Source organism: Salvelinus namaycush, chromosome 39 (genome assembly GCF_016432855.1).
Source record: "Salvelinus namaycush isolate Seneca chromosome 39, SaNama_1.0, whole genome shotgun sequence".
In the NCBI taxonomy this organism is placed as follows: Eukaryota; Metazoa; Chordata; class Actinopteri; order Salmoniformes; family Salmonidae; genus Salvelinus; species Salvelinus namaycush.
In genome coordinates, this window is record NC_052345.1 from 21046348 (window position 1) to 21065805 (window position 19458).

The 19458-nt window shown below is 40.9% G+C and overlaps 1 pseudogene; it reads right to left on the minus strand.

The window, feature by feature from the left end:
• Nucleotides 1-2417: 2417 nt before the first annotated feature.
• Nucleotides 2418-19458, minus strand: part of LOC120032757 — a 42364-nt pseudogene continuing 25323 nt past the window's right edge.

Below are 19458 nucleotides of genomic sequence, written 5' to 3' on the forward strand. Positions count from 1 at the left end.
CTGCTCCATTTTCAAAGTGTGGTCTCCCTGAGATCCCAAGTTTGAGGGATCCCTCGTGTACCATTTACCCAGGTCGTCCGGAGCGTTCACCAAGTGAAGATTAACATCCCCAAATGTGGTTAATTTCTTTCATATCAAATGAGGAGACAAACTTATCACACAAGTCAGAGATATTCTTAAACTAAATCTTTATTAACTTATTAATAAGGGAGCAGGTCAAGACAACGCACACATATAAAGTGAATCAATTGAGTGCTCTACGATAATGATGGCTGGTCGACAAATCACCCCCAGATGCTTTGTTGAGAGCCACGAGACAAAAGTACAAAGGTCTTTTACAGCCAAGATACATCCCTTTCAACCTACATGACGAACAACAGATGTATAGAACGGGTCACAAGGTTAAGATTTGTATGAAAGATACTTATAATTCTCAGCAGACAGTATCTGCTGTAAAAACAGTACTCTTTGTGTAGAGACCAGGGTCTGGCCCTGGGGTCATCTCTCCCTGGTACCATATAGAACAGAAACATTAACTCATGCTCTGGAATGTGGTCTCTTTAGGTTTTATCACCCAAAATACATTGTAAATCTCCTGTCAGTGTTATCTCCCAGAGGCCCATCCTCAGTAGAACACACAGACACAATAGTTCTAAGAACCCTCTATTCTGTTGCATAAAACAACCATTTGATGCAATAAAAGTATTATAACATAATGTTGCAGTTTTGCTCTGTGTCCACTGAAAGTTGACTAGTAACAACAACTGGGACCTAAAAGACACCCACCATGAGACCCACTAAATCTGCCCAAGAAGAGGCAAACAAAATAATAACCCACACCAAACTTAAAGACAGGAAGCAAACCAAAAAGGTGGAGCAACTAAAGGTGTTGATTCTCCACATCTATCAATACAACTGGAGCACTGGGCCAGACACTCTTAAATAGAACCTGGACCAGCTCAGGTGAAACACCTTCCGACTAACGAGATGGACAAGCCAGCACAGGTGTAACACCAAAGCCTGTAACACCTTCCCCTTTTAGACAACAAATATATCCTATATTTTTGTTTGTATATGTTTGCTCACCCCCAACAGAAAACAACTTCCATTTCACATAATCAACTACAATGCTTCTACAATATAAACATGGTGTCTACTGGCTGTCAACAATTAAAAACTAGAAAAAACACATATTTCTAAATAATAATATACAATCATATTATTTTTTAAATCCTTTTTCTTTCAATAGAATCCTAAAACCCACTAGCTTCTAGAACTATCATCTTCCTAAAGCTCACTAGCTTCTAGAACTCTCGTCCCCTTGGAACGAGCCCCCCCAAAAAACTCATCTCCAATACGGAAAAACATGCAGTCAAAATAAATTGTGATCCATGGCAACACACTGGCTAAATGCAAAACTTGTTGACTGCCCACCCTTGAGAGAATCAGCAACCAACTCCTGCAATATCCATAGTAACTTTCCACCTTACTTCCCTCTCTCTTTTCAGGGTTCACTCGATAGGCATGTTGTTGGATCGGGCCCAGTCCCCAATGTCATGCATTTGGGTTGGCACATCTGAGAATGAATCCTGATATTCTAAAAGCAGGGCAACATTGTCAATATAATTGTACCCAAAAATGGTCAGCTGGTTGCATAAATAATTATGATTACTAAATGTTACATGAATTGTAAATATCAAAACCAAATATAAACCCCTTTGTTAATATGTATTTGCAATACTTCACTTAAGGGTGAGGCATGGAATAATAAAACATGTATCTTTTGTCAGGCTGAATGTTTGAAATATGAGTAGGTGATTTGAGTCATGCTTCTTCAGTAGTGGAATAAAGACAATTAGCATTTGAATGTTGTCAAGAAATACTGGAGTGATGTCAGATTGTTAATAAAATTGAGTATAGACCAATTTATTATACTGCTTTCATGTGTGTATATACACAAACATCTGCAACAATTATCATATTACGTCTTTTTTAAACAAGCAGCTTTTTCAACTTGTAGAAAACAGCTAGCTACATTTTGAAGTAATGCATTTTGATTAAAGTGGGTCGCCAACACAGTAAGTGTAACACAGCTCTTTTTTTGTTAGTCACCGTTTGTTAAATAATACTCTTTCAATTCAGAGCCTGGATTTTCCCCTGAGGCTAATATCCATATCATGCTGCAATCAATTGAACAGGGCAAACTATAAGGTAGAACATCATTAAAAAACTCCTACTACAATGTTAAAACATTCTACTTTGTGACATCATTAAACTACAATGTTAAAACATTCTACATTGTGACATTATTTCATTGATATCATTAAACAACTTCTTCATGTATGTATTTTCTGATGTTTGATCAGGGATCTTTTATCAGAGTATCTCTTGTCACATTGATCACAGCTATGAGGTTTCTCTCCTGTCTGTGTTCTCTGGTGTGAAGTCAGCTGGCTAGATGTAGTAAAACTCTTCCCACATTGATCACAGCTATAAGGCTTCTCTCCTGTGTGTGTTCTCTGGTGTCGAATCAGACTGCTTGATGCAGTAAAACTCATCCCACATTGATCACAGCTAAAAGGTTTCTCTCCAGTGTGTGTTCTCTGGTGTGAAGTCAGCTGGCTAGATGTAGGAAAACTCTTCCCACATTGATCACAGCTATAAGGTTTCTCTCCTGTGTGTGTTCTCTGGTGTATTTTAAGGTCTGATGAAGATTTGCAACCTTTCCCACAGTCAGAGCAGCAATGAGATTTCTTCCCTGTGGGTCTCTGCTGGTGTTTTGACGTGGAGAGACTCTTCTCTGCCTCTCCAGCATCATGAGGTTGTTGAGGCCCCCGAGAGGATCCACGATAGTCACGTCTCTCTCCTGTGTGAACAAAAAGTCGGACAGATGGTTTAAGGCCCACAACAGTAAAAATCTACTGTAAAAAGGTGATGCCAACAGCGTAGCCATGATGTTGTACAAACAATGACGTCTGTAATGAATGTTCATTATTTGACATTTGTCTTAAGACAGTCAAGTGAACAACAAGTCATATTTTGTCTTGTTTTCACATTAGTAGTAACATCGACGATTGTATGCTAGAAATACGTTTTTAAAGTTGTTGAAATCCTAAGCAGTGTGCCAGACAACTTTTGGTCTCCAATATAGGCACCTTTCTGTAGGTCTATGTTGTTGTTAGGTGAAGTTATGGGTCCTACAGTAGGTCTATGTTGTTGATAGGTGAAGTTATGGGTCCTACAGTAGGTCTATGTTGTTGTTAGGTGAAGTTATTGGTCCTACAGTAAGTCTATGGTATAACTAGCGGTTTGCGCATTAGCTTGGAGGAGTTTCTGCAACCAAATTGCGTTTTAGCAAACACAAAAGGCAGAGAGCGATGCAGAGAGCGATGCACCTATTTGGGGATGTCTGATAGTATTTACGCACCACCACTAATGATTTGTGGAGCTTCTCAAAGTAATTATCTCTTCACCTCAAACAGCAAGTAAACAAAGTCTTACTAAAATCATTTGGCGAATGACAATAGTTCCTCAAAGTATTTGTAAAATATTTCCAGCTCTCACTCTTAATAAACACTTGACATGAAAGGGAAAAATGTAATGCTCTGATCCAGTGGAAATGTCATAAAATACCTGATTACTTCTTATCCATTTCACAAATAGCCTACAGCTGTGTCTGTCCCAAACTCACTGGCGCTGGAAACTCTCAGGGCCCAGAATATTTTGTATCAAGTTTCAGACCGACCAAGGTGATAGAACTTGAAATAGTGTATCAACTATGTAGACAGGCCATCACAATGTGATTTATTTTTATCTGGATATTTTCTAGCTGTTTTAATTTGTTGGCTATATGTAGGCTATTTTTACATAGTTGGCAATGGCAATAAAAGTTATTTAGATTTGTATCATTTTAATTTAGATAGAATGTAGATTAATCATATAAAATTATTTTGAGATAAAGACTATTATAATTATTATTACTATTATAAATGAAATGAAACTGTTCCAGTAAAATGTGAATATTAAAATCATAACTGGCACCAGATCAGTAGAAATGGTCAGATAAATTGGCACTGCAAATGGAAAATGTTGCCGACTGCTGTTGTAGCCTATTACTGGAAACTTCAGGAGCATAACGTCAGAATTTACGAAGGCCAGCAGCAGCGGGAGGAGAATGCTAAGGAAGAGGTTTTTTCTTATGGTTAGGGTATCTCTGGTTCCCTGGAGTCATTTGTGTGTCTCAATTATTTAATAAAACAGATTATTCCTATGTTGATGATGTAAAGAATATTTGCTGCTCTGTGGTGTGTAATGAGGAGCAACCAGACACAGCACGCATTTATGAAATTGCTTATTCCAGTTACTAATAAGCATGCACCCATTAAGAAAATGACTGTAAAAGCTGTTAAATTCCAGTGGATTGATGAGGAATTGAAAAATGGTATGGTTGAGAAGGATGAGGGAAAAGGAATTGTTTTAAAAAACAAAACAATGAAACAAAGATAAATGACATAAAGAATGATAGTAAAAAGCTTTGGAGAACCTTACATACAATTTTGGGAAAAAAGGCAAACTCTGCTCCATCATTAACTGAATCAGATGGCTCATTCATCACAAAGCCCACTACTGTTATGATTTTTTCAGTGGCAAGATTAGCAAACTTAGGCATGACAGACCAGCAACAAACGCTGACACTACACTTCCAAGTATATCTGACCAAATTATGAAAAGACAAGCATTGTAATTTAGAATACCGTAAAGTCAGTGTGGAAGAGGTGAAACAATTATTGTTGTCTATCAACAATGACAAGCCACCGGGGTCTGACAATCTAGATGGAAAATTACTGAGGATAATAGCGGACTATATTGGCACTCCTATTTTCCGTATCTTTAATTTAAGACTACTAAAGAGCGTGTGCCCTCAGGCCTGGAGGGAAGCTAAAGTCATTCGACATGCGCTATGCTCTGCATAGTTAGCTCCAGGCAAAAATGTTGCACTTATTCAGCCATTCTGTGACCAAAAACAAGCTACATATGGACAGTACCAAAATAAACTGATTCTGGAAATGACAATGCGCCTCGTAACCTTGCTGGAAATGGGACAAACGGACCCCTTCTGTGGTAACAGACTGGGACGATTTGTAAACAAATCTAATTCCCAGGAACAGGGTTCAAATGAACCACAGAGACTGTGTGGGATAATAACATGGCCGTGTCCAACCCTGCTTGTTCCCTCGACTCCGCTACCAAACACCAATCTCCAACAGGGCCCTTAACCTGTATCACTAGACACTTCATAGTGAGCTACAGGTAGGAATCAGCAATGGATCCCAATAATGAGCCACCTATGGGAGGGATACCCCTTTCTGGACAAATATCTCAACGTATTACTGCTACCCTGGGGAGATTGATACACCTCTTGAACATCGGCTCCAACCCTCGTCGGATGTGGAAGGGCATGCAAACTATTACAGACTACAAAGGGAAGCACAGCGGCTAGCTGCCCAGTGACACGAGCCTACAAGATGAGCTAAATAACTTCTAGGTTACCTTAGTGTTCTTGGGCACAGGGACTATGGTGGTCTGTTTGAAACATGTTGGTATTAGACTCAGACAGGGGATGAAAATGTCAGTGAAGACCCTTGCCAGTTGGTCAGCTCATGCTTGGAGTAGACGTTATGGTAATCCGTCTGGCCCTGGTCGGATGTAACTTCTAGGTAAATAACTTCTAGGTTACCTTAGTGTGAGATATACAGAAGCCACTGAAACATGCATGAGAGCATCAGCTGTTCCGGACGACTTTGTGATCACGCTCTACGCAGCCGATGTGAGTAAGACCTTCAAACGGGTTAACATACACAAGGCCGCAGGGCCAGACGGATTACCATAACGTCTACTCCAAGCATGAGCTGACCAACTGGCAAGGGTCTTCACTGACATTTTCATCCCCTGTCTGTAATACCAAGATGTTTCAAGCAGACCACCATAGTCCCTGTAGCCAAGAACACTAAGGTAACCTGCCTAAATGACTACCGACCCGTAGCACTCACATTTGTAGTCATGAAGTGCTTTGAAAGGCTGGTCGTGGAACACATCAACACCATTATCGCAGAAACCCTAGACCCACTCCAATTTGCATACCACCCCAACAGATCCACAGATGATGCAATCTCTATTGCACTCCACACTGCCCTTTCCTACCTGGACAAAAGGAACACCCATGTGAGAATCCTATTAATCGACTACAGCTCAGCATTCAACACCATAGTCCCTCAAAGCTCATCACTAAGCTAAGGACCCTGGGACTAAACACTGAGCATGCCCCAATTCTCATCGAAGGGGTTGTAGTGGAGTAGGTTGAGAGCTTCAAGTTCCTTGGTATCCACATCCTTGGTGTCCACATTATAGGCTTAGTTAACTGGTGAACTGTTGAAATCATGGAAACATAATGACGATTCTAATTCTAGATTTGGAATAGAATGTGCAGCACCTTGAATATATTGTTGTTTGACATGACTACCAATTAATAAACCAGGGAGGAATTACTGACAGAGTAGGAGCATGGTGGAGACATCCAAGAGAGGGAAATTAGGAAGGGAAATGGCAGCAAGTAGTGCAGATGAAAGGGATAACAAGTTGGTGAAGCAACAGATGTGCTGGAATGAAAACAAAATAGATGGAATGACAACAATATAGATGCTACTATGAGAACACAAACTCTCACATCTTTCACAGCACAGAGCGAGGGAGTCCAGGGATGACTGGAGGAGCAATGGAGGAAGCATTGTGGGATTCTCTTGGCGTGAGTACAGTTGGTGAGACTGAGTGGACGATGGTGAAGAACAGTGGAGTGAAAAGGGCTAAAGTTGGTAATGAACAGCAGTTTAGGGTCGGAGTGGGAATCATCAGCAAGGAGGCTTTTGTGGGTGACCTGTTAACGGTCTCAAAGATGGTGAAGGATGAATTGGGTAAAGTGGAATCGGTTCGAGTGACCAGGAGCGGTATGATACTGATTGTGTGTCAACAGCGCAAAAGGAGAAAGCTTTGTGTGGTTTAGGTTAAACATTTCAGGTAGACGCACGTTGATTAAAATGAATCATAGACGGATGGTTTTACTGGGGTTTGGTGAAGTGGTTCTCCCATCTTATGTAAATCCTGGGTAAGTGAGATATACAGAAGCCGCTGCAGTGTTACAATTGTAAAAAGGTTTGGACATGTGGCAAGTGTTTGTCGAAGGAATAAATATGTCGTAGTCAGATGAAGCATGTTGTAATTGTGATGGGAATCACGTTCCCAAGTTCCCGGAGTGCCCTGTACGGAAGAAGGATGTCACAGTAGCTAGGATGATCAGGCCCGTCCAGCAGGTGTCCTATGTTGAGGCAGTGAAAATAGCTGAAGGAGTGGAGAGGAGAAGGTAGTTCATATCCCACAGTCTGCAGTGAAGCCATGCAGGAGAAGGATCCCAACACACTAATAGTGTAGAAGGTGGACATTGTTGTGTTTATAGAGCAAGTGATAAATTGCATTAATAAATTATTAGTAACCTTCGTCCAAAACTAGCAGTTTCCGCATTAGCTTGGAGGAGTTTCTACAACAAAGTTGCGTTTGCATTGCCCTCACTGCCGCAGTGATAAATTGCATTAATAATAAACTAATAAAACATCTAAGAAGCTAGACATCATTGTGAAGAAGGCAAATAGATTTCTGGATCTCCAGGACAGACAAAATGTTACAGGGAGTACTGAATGAAGACGTTCCCCCCCTCCCGGGTTCCTGAACCTGTGTATGATCTGAAAAGTACCATTTTTGTTTGAAATTCAGGGTAGTGGAGTGAATTTGGTTCGTGTTTATTTTAGGTAATTAGTATAATTTGTTATTCCCAATTTTTTTGCGTTTTGGATATTTTTACAACCCTGTACAGTAGGTGGCAGCAATACACCTGATGAGTGTAGTCTGACAAACCTCAGAGAAGAAGACATGGTAGGAACCAAAGTGTTGGTCAGTGTTTCCAGTTGACCCTAATTAGATGTTACATTACATGTTGTTTTCTTACTTCATGTAGCCGGCTAGCTAGCCAACATATTCATACTTCTCATACTCCTCTCTGATAAGATACCGCTGCACAAACATGCTTATCTAGGCCTACACCAGCACTGGTACCAGACAGTATTAGCTAGCTACGTTTGCTCTGACTCTTAATACATTTAGCAAGCTAGCTAGCCCGCTAACTAGCGATTAGCAGCTAAGATTATTTGAGTAACACCTTGCTAAGAAAATACAATATTTCGCATTTAATGTAATGTCATGAAAAGAATTGCCAGAATATTATACAATGACTTATCAACAGCTCTAACAATTTGACCCCAAACAGGAAATCTACACTGGCAGTTATAGAAATACTCATTTACTATATAACCATTGATTCTTGAAGAATATAATTTATAAATGCCTCAAATGTTTTAACCGTATTACCCCACCAGAAACCAAAACATAAGCTTGTATAACGCCACTGTTTGTAAACAAATACTATATGGCTGAGGAGTAGGGTCAATCTAAGCGTTCTGACCTCACAATGACAGTAAAGCACCCAAGCTAACTGCCTAACGTTGGATAGCTTGCTAGACACAAATCAGAGAAAACCTCACTCTTACCATTTTACTTGCACTAGCAGAGCTGGTTAGGCTGTTTTCGTGTTATCCAGAGCGTTGGTGACTAACTGTGCTGCTGGCAACAATTTAATTTGAGTTTTTTTGCAGATGTTTACTGACACCGGCCATATTCAACGGGTGTTGAGCGTTATTAAATTCATCAGTTATTCTGCGCTCTAATCAAGTCAATAAACATTGGGTAGTAAGTTAGAATATAGTTACTATACTGGCAAGTTTGCTGTACAAGTAGCCAACTAACGTTAGGTAGCTAGCTCACATACTGGTACATACTGCTGTAAAGATATGTACGCGTTTTGTAAGGATAGTGTAGCTAACATAACGTGTAACGTAACTTTTTTGAAAGGTCATTACTTTATTTCATTGCTCAACATTTGTCATAATTATTTAAAGCAGTTCATTTGTATCTGCTCTCTCGTTGGACTTCGGCTGCATATTTTCCCCATTTTCTTAAAATCTGAAAACGTTGAAGCCACGCCCATTTCCGGAAGAGTTGCATTATGGGCCCTAAAGTACTGCGCGTATACATCATATTTTGGCGAATTTAGTACGACATCGGGGGACTTTTGGCATACTAACTATATCATATTATGACCAATAAGCATACTATATACTCACGTTTAGTATGAGTATTCTAACACAGCTCAGGACTCTTGGCAGCCATTTTGTTTGTTTAAAAACTAGGTTGCCCCTTTAAAAAAGCGACACAACAATCAATCAACCAACCAATCTGCAGTTCAACCAATAACCAAGCAGTAATTCCACCACTGTTTTGGTAATAAGATGATGGATGGGGCTGGAGAAATGTAACTACTCTCAAATTCATAGACAGACTATGGATGAAAGGACTGACCATCCATGATATCAACATTATAGTTTTAACCATGTTGAGGCTATACATGGTTGATTTACATTGTTTCTAAACATTGGAGTAAAAAAGCTTATTTGGGGTGCTGATGGGGTAAACAGTTGAACTAAGCTCATGAGGCATTTGTTAAATTTTTCAAGAATAATTATTTTACTGTAACAGCCTCACCCTCTACTTGTTTTTGTATTGTAACAGCCTCCTCTTCCCCCTCCTCTTTCACGAGAGCTTCTTTCTCCATCCAGCAGACTCCCTCTTCTTCAGCAGGAACCGGGTTACGTTTGAGACTGGAGCTATGAGGCATGTACTGAAGTCGTTAAGCGGTATAATTCAAAGGAGTGTCACTTTATCAGCAGCACGTGATCAATGACGTCTGAAGAATAATTTCGTCGAACACCTGATTGGTTTGGTATTGGGCTCGTTCGACATTGCAGCCGACAGTGCAGGTGGCTGCTGACTGACTAATTTACAAATCACCTTGCAACATAAATAACTACTCATTATTATGCCAGTCACCGTTTACCCACAACGCAGCATGGATTTGATGCTCTCGAACATGGCCAGTGGTTTAATATATGACATAATGGCTACACTGCTACGGCCTGTGACTTCATCTATAAAAATGTGGCTGTTCTAAATTCTGTGTCGCTCAAAGCCTTGAGTAATGAACCTATTTTTGACACAATTGGCTGGAAAGAGCCAATGATTCAGGAAGCTTTGTTTCCCCATCACTACTTTTCAGCATGTTTTCTGTGAATTAGACTACGGGAGTTTTGTAACTTTTTCCACGTTGGCTTACTGTTAGTTGGGTTCTGATTGATCTCCGGTAGTTGGTCTCGCTGACCATAACCGTACTAGTTGGCTACGCTGGTTAGGCTAATAGCTAGTTGGCTAAATAGCCAACGTTAGCTGGTTGGCTAAGATAACTGCATATAGCTAATGTTAGCTGGCTGGCTAAGATAACTGCATATAGCTAATGTTAGCTGGCTGGCTAATATAACTGCATATAGCTAATGTTAGCTGGCTGGCTAAGATAACTGCATATAGCTAATGTTAGCTGGCTGGCTAAGATAACTGCATATAGCTAATGTTAGCTGGCTGGCTGGCTAAGATAACTGCATATAGCTAATGTTAGCTGGCTGGCTGGCTAAGATAACTGCATATAGCTAATGTTAGCTGGCTGGCTGGCTAAGATAACTGCATATAGCTAATGTTAGCTGGCTGGCTGGCTAAGATAACTGCATATAGCTAATGTTAGCTGGCTGGCTGGCTAAGATAACTGCATATAGCTAACGTTAGCTGGCTGGCTAAGATAACTGCATATAGCTAACGTTAGCTGGCTGGCTAAGATAACAGCATATAGCTAATGTTAGCTGGCTGGCTAAGATAACTGCATATAGCTAACGTTAGCTGGCTGGCTAAGATAACTGCATATAGCTAACATTCTTTGATATTTGGTTAGATGGCATTATGTATTTACAAAACTGTGGTTTACTTTAATCACTCAAGTCATGAGTGCAAATTATTGGTTTAATTTTAAGTTATACATTTTAAGTTATTTCTGTTGTAGTATACATCATAGGCTGGTCCTCCATATTACTTCACACCTGACTTTGGCATTCTTCTAAATTCTGATTGGTTTAATGTAATAACTCCAAAAATAGAACTGTGAGGTGTTATTTTGCATTGGAAATGTTTTAATATTTTATTTGATATTTTATAAACAATACAAAACATACACATACAAACAACATCATAGAAACATTAACTACATCACACCTGCCCAGACCCACTAGAACACACCTCCATCTCCATTAACTACATCACACCTGCCCAGACCCACTAGAACACACCTCCATCTCCATTAACTACATCACACCTTCCCAGACCCACTAGAACACACCTCCATCTCCATTAACTACATCACACCTTCCCAGACCCACTAGAACACACCTCCATCTCCATTAACTACATCACACCTGCCCAGACCCACTAGAACACACCTCCATCTCCATTAACTACATCACACCTGCCCAGACCCACTAGAACACACCTCCATCAACATTAACTACATCACACCTGCCCAGACACACTAGAACACACCTCCATCTCCATTAACTACATCACACCTGCCCAGACACACTAGATCACACCTCCATCTCCAGCTCCACCACATGGGCTCAAACTGCACCATTTTATTTGTCTCCCAGCACTTTACATTTTTAGATAATAAAGCATTTGACCTTTCTATTGCGTTAACAATGGAGGATTGGTTGATTTCCAGTTGAAGTATTTAAGATGATTGACGAGAACAGTATAGTCCAACCATCCAGTAACTTGTTTCATGCGCATCAAAGGTGAGGGTGAATTTCAGATGTTTACTGCTTGTATTGATGAAGGAGTGGAATCGATGAAGTTCCTCTGCTGTCCCCTGGAATAGAAGGAACACGTCATCAATTAAGCCTTTTACAGAGCCTGATGAGGTGCTAGAATGGATTGTTAGGGCTCACAATCACATTCTTCTCTAACAACCCCACATACAGTTAAGCATAATTAGATGCTATTTTTTTTAAACTACAATGACCATAATGACCTGAGCGCCTACTTGTCTTGTCTGTGTTTCTTTTACACCTGCTACGTAAAAGAGACCGAAGAATGTGTAACAGTATAGCTTCCGTCCCTCTCCTCGCCCCTACCTGGGCTCGAACCAGGGACTCTGCACACATCAACAACTGCCTCCCACGAAACATCGTTCCCATCGCTATTAGCGTGCACCCCGCTAACTAGCTAGCTATTTCACATCGGTTACAAATGCACAATGGTCAATGCTATCTGGGATTCTTGGGACATCCCCACCCTAAACCCTAACCTTAACCCTTAACTATTTTAAATATCAACTTCAATGGGCTAGGGACGTCCCAAGGATGTCTCTACCTGAAAATATATGATCTAAGTGATTGATAGTTGGTATTCAGCAGTCATAAAGCCTTATTTACTTTAATGAACTACTAAAATAGTGATTTTGTCAGACAGCAGCTCTACACTTTATTGACTGACTGATCCATTCATCCTTCCATCCCTCCTCAGCCTTCCTCTCCTCTGAAGACCCAGTGAGGGTGGAGCTCAGTCAGAGAGCTGTTGAGGGACTGGTTAGGAAGAACACTTCTACAGCCAGAGAGGTGAGAGGTCACAGATGGTTTAGATTGTAAAAATGTATGTACTTTTCCCTACTCATTCACCCCACCTCTTTACATTGCTTATTTATATTCAGTGGCCTGACTCCATCCAGACTGTCAAAGGCCCATCGAGTGATCAGATGACAGAAGTCACATTTAGGTGCCAGGTGTAACTGAGGCCATAGATGCTCCATATCCATTACTTTGAGTGTTTTATATAATATGACTAAATGTGTTTATTTCTGTGTTGCAGGGGCAGTCAAGAAATGTAACGGCAAGGCCACAGAACATGACATAAGCAGAGATGTGGGAGACCACCTCAAGCCCCTGGTAGAGCCGGGGGTGGTGTTTACCACTCCACCACGCCTTCAGCAGGCTGGAAAAGTGATACTGTTTTTCATACTAAGAGGGACCTAGAGTCTGTTGATTGGTCAGTCATTGGGTTCATTAGTTGAAATCAAATCAAGCTTTATTTATACAGCACATTTCAGACATGGATTCAACAGAATGGCTTCACAGGAAAAAATAAATGAAAATAAACAGAAATATTTAGTACACAACAAACAGAAGACTAACAACTGAAAGACTAATGAACATTCTAAGGAAATACCATTGATTAAAATATTAATTGGATGCAGTATCCAACCCAAAATATAAGCTTGTTTTTTAGGAGGGGCTCTGAAAGACACTATGGGGGTGTCCACTGAAAGTTGATTAGTAACAACAACTGGGACATAAAAGACACCCACCATGAGACCCACTAAATCTGCCCAAGAAGAGGCAAACAAAAGAAAAACTCACACCAAACTTAAAGACAGGAAGCACACCAAAAAGGTAGAGCAACTAAAGGTGTTGACTCTCCACATCTATCAAGACAACTGGAGCACTGGGCCAGACACTCTTAAATAGAACCTGGACCAGCTCAGGTGAAACACCTTCCCACTAACGAGATGGACAAGCCAGCACAGGTGTAACACATACTGACTAACGAGGTGACACCAATCAGTGCGTTCTACGTGCTGACGAGCTATACGTGCTGACGAGCTATACGTGCTGACGAGCTATACGTGCTGACGAGCTATACGTGCTAAAGTCCAACCTCAAAACATAAATGGAAAAACCAAAGACTGTAACACCTTCCTCTTAGGACAACAAATATATTTTATATTTATTAGGATTGTTAATAAAATTGATTATAGACCAATTTATTATACTGCATCCATGTGTATAAGCTGCGAGGACGTTGAAATTAAATAGCTTTCTTTTACACTTTCAACTACAACTTAGTCTTATTTTCAATGACATTTTGCTCGGTGGGATATCCCCAATGTCACAGTTTAAACGTGTCCAAATCAATAGTCCAAATGCAGAAACAGTTTGTGATAAATTGAAAATCTAAACGTAAAATGTACTATATACACAAACATCTGCCACAATAATCATATTACTTGTATTTTTTAAACAAGCACCTTATAAACTGCACAAGCACCAGAAACACTGTTGTTTTGACAAGTAGCAATAAATCACTGAATTCAATTAGGGGGGACATCAGGTTGTATGTGCTGTTGAAACTAACACAACTAAAAAAACACGTGGAAATGGGAGATATCTTTTACCTCACTGATTAGAGGACAACCTGCAGAAGACAGTCAGCTACATTTTGGAGTGATGCATTTAAATTTAGGGGTCGCTAAACAAAGGAACACAACACTTATTTGTCATCACTCATCGATATCATGTTGAAATCAATTGTGCCGTGAGGAGGGCGATGAGGTTGCACGTACTGTTAAAACTAACAGCTCAAAAACCACACGGAAACTGGGAATCATTTGTACATCCCTGCTTAGAGGACAATTTGTAGAAAACAGCTAGCTACATTTTGAAGTGTTGCATTTTGATTCAAGTGCGTCACCAACGTGGTAAGTGTAACACAACTATTTTCTTGTTAGTCACTTTTTTGTTGAATCTCATAAATAGTACTCTTCCATTTCATAAATAATACTCTCTCAATTCAGAGCCTGGATTTTTCCCCTGAGGCTAATATCCATATCATGCTGAAATCATTTGATAAGGGGGCAAATGTTTAGGCTTCTACAATGTGACATTATTAAAATACTCCTACTACAATGTTAAAACATTCTACATTGTGACATTTCATTGATATCATGAAACAACTCCATGTATTTTCTGATGTTTAATCAGATATCTATTATCAGAGTATCTCTTCCCACATTGATTACAGCTATGAGGTTTTTCTCCTGTGTGTGTGTTCTCTTTGGTGTCTAGTCCGAACACTAGATATAGTAAAACTCTTCCCACATTGATCACAGCTATAAGGTTTCTCTCCTGTGTGTGTTCTCTGGTGGTATATCAGGCTGCTTGACCGAGTAAAACTCTTCCCACATTGGTTACAGCTAAAAGGTTTCTCTCCGGTGTGTGTTCTCTGGTGTACAACAAGACGGCTAGAACAAGTAAAACTCTTCCCACATTCATCACAGCTATAAGGTTTCTCTCTTGTGTGTGTTCTCTGGTGTAATATCAGGCTGCTTAGCTGAGTACAACTCTTCCCACATTGAGTACAGTTATAAGATTTCTCTCCTGTGTGGATTCTCTGATGAATTTTAATGCCTGCTGATGAGGTGAATCTCTTCCCACAATCAGAGCAGCAGTGAGGTCTCTTCCTTGTGGATCTCCGCAGGTGTTTCTTGAGGTGTTCTGATGTGGAGAGACTCTTCTCTGCCCTGTCAGCATCGTGATGTTGTTGAGGTTCCCCAGAGGATCCACAATAGTCCCGTCTCTCTCCTGTGTGAACAACAAAGTCAGACAGATGATTAAAGGCCCACAACATCAGAAATCCACTGTAAAAGTGATGCCAACAGCGTAGCCATGATGTTGTACAATAATTGACGCCTGTAATGAATGTAATGATTATTTGACATTTGTCTTAAAATGAGCAAGAATAGTCATATTGTCTTGTTTTCACATTAGTAGTTACATCTAAGATTGTAAACTAGAAATAAGTTATTCATGTTGTTGAACCTCTAAGCAGTGTGCCAGACGACTTTTGTTCTCCAATATAGGCCCCTTTCTGTGTTTAATAAAATTGCGGCATGAGGGCGATGCACACACAATTTGATTGCAGAAACACCTCCCTGCTAATGAGGAAACCGATACTTATGGATGTAGTATATCTGCCAGGAGCAAAAATGGTGAGCAAAGATTTTAGTTTTTGACAATTTATTCTGAATGTGAATAGGTGAAAACTCAGGGGAGTAACCTCCATTTCCAGGTTGCTTATTAGTGCATTTCACACTACTTTGGATTATAATTGTAAGAATCGCTTGAATGTCCTGCTTAATATAATGTTTGCTACAGTATTAAGAATTATGTGTAATTATTGAAGAACGGCATTAATGACAGTATCCATTTGGGTGTCAATAAAGTTAATAATTTTTATTTTACCTTTATTTAACCAGGTAGGTCAGTTGAGAACAAGTTCTCATTTACAACTGCGACCTGGCCAAGATAAAGCAAAGCAGTGCGACAAAAACAACACAGAGTTACACGTGGGATAAACAAACGTACAGTTAACAACACAATAGAAAAATCTATATACAGTGTGTGCAAATGGAGTAAGGAGGTAAGGCAATAAATAGGCCTTAGTGGCAAAATAATTACAATTTAGCAAATTAACACTGGAGTGATAGATGTGCAGATGAGGATGTGCAAGTAGAAATACTGGTGTGCAAAAGAACAAAAAAAAAAATCATAAAACAATATGGAGATGAGGTAGGTAGTTGGATGGGCTATTTACAGATGGGCTGTAGCGATTGGTAAGCTGCTCAGATAGTTGCTTCTTAAAGTTAGTGAGGGAGTTAAAGTTAGTGAAGTCTCCAACTTCAGCAATTTTTGCAATTCGTTCCAGTCATTGGCAGCAGAGCACTGTAAGGAAAGGCGGCCAAAGGAGGTGTTGGCTTTGGGGATGACCAGTGAGATATACCTCCTGGAGCACGTGTTATGGGTGGGTGTTGCTATGGTGACCAGTGAGCTGAGTGAAGGCAAAGACTTATAGATGACCTGGAGCCAGTGGGTTTGGCGACGAATATGTAGCGAGGGCCAGCCGAAAAGAGCATACAGGTCGCAGTGGTGGGTGGTATATGGGGCTTTAGTGACAAAACGGATGGCACTGTGATAGACTGCATCCAGTTTGCTGAGTAGAGTGTTGGAGGCTATTTTGTAAATGACATCGCCGAAGTTAAGGATCGGTAGGATAGTCAGTTTTACGAGGGTATGTTTGGCAGCGTGAGTGAAGGAGGCTTTGATGCGAAATAGGAAGCCGGTTCGAGATTTAATTTTGGATTGGAGATGCTAAATATTCAGTCTGGAAGGAGAGTTTATAGTCTAACCAGACACCTAGGTATTGTAGTTGTCCACATATTCTAAGTCAGAACTGTCCAGAGTAGTGATGCTAGTCGGGCGGGTGTGGGCAGCAATCGGTTGTTGATTGATCGGTTGTTATTATCGGCTGTTGAGTCTGCCGATAAGAATACGGTGATTGACAGAGTCGAAAGCCTTGGCCAGGTCGATGAAGACGGCTGCACAGTACTGTCTTTTATCGATGGCGGTTATGATATCGTTAAGTACCTTGAGCGTGGCTGAGGTGCACCCGTGACCAGCTCGGAAACCGGCAGATAGTTTTAGAAAGAGAGGGTCCAGATTTTCTAGCCCAGCTGTTTTGTATGGGTCCAGGTTTTGTAGCTCTTTCAGAACATCAGCTATCTGGATTTGGGTGAAGGAGAAGCTGGGGAGGCTTGGGCAAGTAGCTGCGGGGGTGCGGAGCTGTTGGCCGGGGTTGGGGTAGCCAGCTGGTCCAGGTTCTATTTAAGAGTGTATGGCCAGCCGTAGAGAAATGCTTATTGAAATTCTTGATTATCGTGGAGTTATCGGTGGTGACAGTGTTTCCTAGCCTCAGTGCAGTGGGCAGCTGGGATGAGGTGCTACAGGATGCAAATTTCTGTTTGAAAAAGCTAGCCTTTGCTTTCTTAACTGACTGTGTGTATTGGTTCCGGACTTCTCTGAAAAGATGCATATCGCGTGGACTATTCGATGCTAGTGCAGTACGCCACAGGATGTTTTTGTGCTGGTCGAGGGCAGTCAGGTCTGGAGTGAACCAAGGGCTATATCTGTTCTTAGTTCTACATTTTTTGAAAGGGGCATGCTTATTTAAGATGGTGAGGAAATTACTTTTAAAAGAACAACCAGGCATCCTCTACTGACGGGATGCGGTCAAAATCCTTCCAGGATACCCGGGCCAGGTCGATTAGAAAGACCTGCTTGCAGAAGTGTTTTAGGGAGCGTTTGACAGTGATGAGGGGTGATCGTTTGACCGCGGACCCATAACGGATGCAGGCAACGATCGCTGAGATCCTGATTGAAAACAGCAGAGGTGTATTTGGAGGGCAAGTTGGTCAGGATAATATCTATGAGGATGCCCATGTTTACGGATTTAGGGTTGTACCTGGTGGGTTCCTTGATAATTTGTGTGAGATTGAGGGCATCTAGCTTGGATTGTAGGATGGCTGGGGTGTTAAGCATATCGCAGTTTAGGTCACCTAATAGAACGAACTCTGAAGATAGATGGGGGGGGGGGGGGGGGGGTGCAATCAATTCACATATGGTGTCCAGGGCACAGCTGGGAGCTGATTGGGGTCTAACAGGCGGCAACAGTGAGAGACGATTTTCTGGAGAGATTCATTTTTAAAATTAGAAGCTGTTTGGGCATGGACCTGGAAAGTATGACAGAACTCTGCAGTAGATTACAACTCCTCTCTTTTTGACAGTTCTATCTTGAAGGAAAATGTTGTGGTCGAGGATAGAAATTTCAGAATTTTTGGTTGCCTTCCTAAGCCAGGATTCAGACACGGCAAGGACATTAAGGTTGGCTGAGTGTGCTAAATATGCATGAAACCAAGGCTTTTTTGATTACAGAAGTCAACAAATGAGAGTGCCTGGAGACACGCAGGGCCTGGGTTAACCTCTACATCACCCGAGGAACAGAGGAGTAGGATGAGGGTACGGCTAAAGGCTATCAGAACTGGTCGTCTAGTGCGTTGGGAACAGAGAATGAAAGGAGCAGATTTCTGGGCGTGGTAGGATAGATTCAAGGCATAATGTACAGACAGGGATATGGTAGTGTGCGAGTACAGTGGAGGTAAACCTAGGCATTGAGTGACGATAAGAGAGGTTGCATCTCTGGAGGCACTAGTTATGATAGGTGAGGTCACCGCATGTGTGGGAGGTGGGACAAAAGAGCTCTCTGAGCCATGTTGAGTGGGACTAGGGGCTCTGCAGTAAAATAAAACAATGATAACTACCCTAAACAACAGTATACAAGGCATGTTGACATTAGAGAGAGACAAAGCGAGGCATAAAGTAATCACAGGTGTTGATTGGGATAGCTAGCTAAGACAACAACGGCTAAGACAACAACAGTTAATCAGCTAAGACAACAGGTAAAATGGCAATGAATGGGCAGAGAGGGTCAGTTAACTTATTTGGTATAGGGGGCAGCATTTTCACTTTTGGATGAATTTCGTGCCCATACTGAACTGCCTCCTACTCTGTCCCACATGCTAATATATGCATATTATTATTACTATTGGATAGAAAACACTCTGAAGTTTCTAAAACTGTTTGAATGATGTCTGTGAGTATAACAGAACTCATATGGCAGGCAAAAACCTGAGAAAAA